This window comes from Pseudorasbora parva, chromosome 16 (genome assembly GCF_024679245.1).
Source record: "Pseudorasbora parva isolate DD20220531a chromosome 16, ASM2467924v1, whole genome shotgun sequence".
Classification (NCBI taxonomy): Eukaryota; Metazoa; Chordata; class Actinopteri; order Cypriniformes; family Gobionidae; genus Pseudorasbora; species Pseudorasbora parva.
The window spans coordinates 23,236,937-23,241,220 of record NC_090187.1 but is presented as its reverse complement, the minus strand read 5'-3'; the positions used below and the strand labels follow the sequence as shown (position 1 = coordinate 23,241,220).

General features: G+C 38.4%; 1 pseudogene; it reads left to right on the top strand.

The window, feature by feature from the left end:
• Nucleotides 1–3,770: 3,770 nt before the first annotated feature.
• LOC137043984 (5S ribosomal RNA) lies at nucleotides 3,771–3,886 on the top strand (annotated as a pseudogene).
• Nucleotides 3,887–4,284: the final 398 nt, after the last annotated feature.

The following is a 4,284-nucleotide window of genomic DNA, read 5'->3' as shown; positions in this document are numbered from 1 at the left end:
GCTGGTACTCATTACCATTCGTCACCGGCCACTCTCGCGCGCCCTCGCCCCCACACCACAATGACTTTTTCTCACAATTGGGAGTTGTACAGTCAGAATTCTGAGATATAAACACGCAATTGCAAGTTATAAAGTAAGAATTCTTACTTTTTTCTCACATTTGCGTGATATAAAGTCATCAATTCTGATTATTATTATTTTTCTCAGTCAGAATTGTGACTTTACATCACACAATTGTAAGTTTATATCTCAGAATTCTGACTTTATATAATGCAATTGTTAGAAAAAAGTAAAAAGTTGTAATTTTTATTTTATTTTTTATGTAGTGGCAGAAACGGGCTTACATAGAAATCTGTAATTGCAGTTATTCAAGAAATGATCAACTTTATGTGATTTGTGCCTCGGTGCAGCCTGAATCGATGAATCCAATGTTTTGAGGAGAACGTGCGGCTGTCAGGAGAAGGGCTGTCAGTCACCGCGCCGGTGTGGAATCACAGATACTACTGTTTGAAAGTATGACTGACATTAAAATGTCATCTGAACAAGTAATAGCTCACATCCACTTTTGTTCTGCCCAACTATGGGAAAAAAGCATTGCAATATATCGCGATGATTAAATCAAACAATCATATCAGGTCAAATTGTTAATGTTAACATCAGCATTGTGTGACTACATTGAATAAGTATTAGGGCCACCTTTTGTTCAGTTTCCATTTCTGTGCAGTAAAATTTCTAATTGTCATATACCAACGAATTAATGTCAAGTAGAGGTGATTTGCTCCCTCTTATAGCAAGCACAAAATAATTGATATTTACCACGATGCAGAAGCAAAACGAGAAAGGCACAACAAATAAAATAAGTGTGCTACACTGTAAAAAATGTTTTACAAAATAAGTTACCTGCTGCCTTAAAATTTTGAGTTTTGAGTTTTTTGAGTTAATACAATGAACATTTTTGAGACTTGACAACCTCTATTCAAATATTATTAAAAGAGTTTGTAAGCATATTGGGGTAGTTGTGTGTGTGTGTGTGTGTGTGTGTGTGTGTGTGTGTGTGTGTGTGTGTGTGTGTGTGTGTGCGTGTGTGCGTGTGTGTGTGTGTGCGTGTGTGTGTGTGTGTGTGTGTGTGTGTGTGAACATGATTTATCACATTTTTATGTGGTTCAGATAAAATAATTGTCACAGACACGCCAGGCTCCAACGTCACCCACTCACAGCGCACACCCTCTCCTGAGTTTTAATCATGAACAACTGCAGCCCATCATCACCCCAGCACAAAAGACACACACACACTCACAGTCACTGTCCGGTCTCGTCTAGAGAAGTTACTAACTGCCTCTGTTTTACCTCAAGGATTCCCGCAAAGATATCTGCTTATCTCCAGCGTCTCTTGTCAAGTCTCCTAGTGTTTACACATCCAGTGTGTGTGTGTCCCTCGTACTCCAGCAAACTCTCCAGCGATTCCCCTCATCTCACAAAGTCTTCACCTGTTCGCCTGCACTTCACCCTGTTTGACTCTCTGGTGCTCAATAAACTCTGCTAACTAACATCAATGGTCTCTGCAGTCTCTGTACCGATTTATTTATTAAACCAATTTCCTTCATTGCATCAGCTCAAATTTTTGATTTCAATAAACTCAAAATTTTAAGGCAACCGGGTTACTTACTTTTTTAAGTTAAACCAACAATATATATATATATATATATATATATATATATATATATATATATATATATATATATAGATAATTTTTTTTATTTATTTTTTTTTTTTTTTTACAGTGTATGGTTACAATTGAACTATTGCCTAAATGGTACACTAAGTTACCTGTCCAGCAGAAAAAAGCCTTATTTGCGTTTGTTTTGAACCACCTTCAAAACACAGAGTTCATGCCACATTTCAAACGGCCTTTTTATCCTTTTTTTCTGTAGCCACAATATAGCCTACTAACCTGGTCACCTTATTTAAGTGTACAGGTATGACGCAATAAAGCAAAGATATGCTTGAATTTCCCACGGAAAACCACTAGTAGCACTGGAATTAAAAACATTATTACAAGCTTACCATTGTAAATCGAGCTAAGTTAGCAGCTAGTTTTGAATGTCCTGTCTCCAATTGAAAATGTTTTAGTGACTGATTACATCAAAAAATTTCAGTTAACCAAATGTAATATCTGTGAATTGATGCAATTTAATTCACAGAAATTCAATTTGGCCAACTGAAAAATTTAGATGTGATTAGTCACTAGAACATTTTCAATTGGAAACATCATAATCATCATCATCATCATCATCATCATCATCATCATCATCATTTTTTTTTTTTTTTTATAGTGTGGCTGGTTATGTACTTGCTAAAATAATTGATTATTTTTAACACAAAAAAGTGATTGACAGCAGCTTTAAATGTAATGAATTACATAAAAGTATCCATACTTATTTATTTTTTTAAGGAAAATGGTAGTGCTATATATTTCCTTTGTTTCTTTCACTTGTACATTATACATTTACAGTGGAGGCAGGACTGAGCTTGGACTAGCCTTCGTTTCATTTAATGGGAAATAAATTATGCCATCATTATATGATATATCAGGTCTCTAATGTCATAGATTAACACAATTAGACAGACGGTACACTGGAAGAACACAAAGGGGTCAGCAAGCGTTTGCCCCAGCTGCTCTTACTGGCACAGTTCCGCCCCCAGACCGCCCTACTCATAATGTGAGCATCTGTCCATACGCCTTACATACTGTGATATTGCTGCCCACTGCTCAACCCCGAATGTACTGTTCCTTGACAATTTGTCTCTCAATCTGTTTTAATCAGCAGAGGTTTTTCATGTGGAGTGGGTTAAACATCACATCTAATTACTCCATTGCTTAATTGTTGTTAAACGGCCCATCCTTTTATTGCAATTAATTTGTTTGCCTAAAAATCCATTCTTTAACAATCTTATTAATCACACTTAGCAGCTGTTCATTACTAATAAGAACACTTTTGGAATCAAATGTGTTATAGCAAATTGCACCCAAAGACAATGCAAGATGTTTTAAAGGGTTAGCTGACCCAGAAATGAACATCATGTCATCATTTACTCATCCTCATGTCGTTCGACATGTCGTACATGTCGGAAGACCTCCGTTCATCTTTGGAACACAAATGAAGATATTTTTGGTAAAATCCGATGGCTCAGAAAGGCCTTCATTGACAACGATGTAATTTCCTCTCTCAAGACCCATAAAGGCACTAAAGACGTCGTTACAAAGTCCATCTCACAACAGTGGCTCTACAATCATTTTATGAATTGACAAGAATAGTTTTTGTGCGCAAAACAACTAAATAACGACTTATATAAGGATGGCCTATTTCAAAACACAGCTTCCTGAAGCCTAAGAGCTTTATGAATCAGTGTATTGAATCATGATTTGGAATGCGTGTCAAACTGCCAGACTGCTGAAATCATGTGATTTTGGTGATCCGAACCGCTGATTCGATACACTGATTCATAATGGTTCGAAGCTTTCTGAAGCAGTGTTTTGAAATCGGCCATTACTATATACTGTAAGTTGTTACGTAGTTTTTATTTTATTTTTTTAGCACAAATCTATCCTCGCTCTATCCTCACTGTAATGTCATTGATTTTGTAATGATGTCTTTAGTGCCTTTATGGGTTTTGAGAAATGAAATTACATTGTGGCCAGTAGCCTTTCTGCAACCCAGGCACATTGGAAATACGTGACTCTGCCTACATTTTAGGCAGCAGCCTATATAACCAGCAGCCATATCACCCTGTAGCCCAAGACTGGTTCCTACTGAAGCTAAGCAGGGCTGAGCCTGGTCAGTACCTGGATGGGAGACCAAATGGGAAAACCAGGTAGCTGCTGGTAGAGGTGTTAGTGAGGCCAGCAGGGGGTGCTCACCCTGTGGTCTGTGTGGGTCCTAAAACCCCAGTATAGTGATGGGGACACTACACTGATAAAGAGCACCGTCCTTCGGATGAGACATTAAACCTAGGTCCTGACTCTCTGTGGTCGTTAAAAATCCCAGGATGTCCTTCGTTAAAGAGTAGGGGTGTAACCCCGGGATCCTGGCCAAATTTGCCCATTGGCCCCAGTCCATCATGGCTTCCTAATCATCCCCCTCTCCTGATTGGCTTCATCACTCTCCTGTCTCCTCTCCACCATAAGCTGGTGTGTGGTGAGCGTTCTGGCGCAAAATGGCTGCCTTCGCATCATCCAGGTGGGTGCTGCACATTGGTGGTGGTTGAGGAGATTTCCCCCTTCAA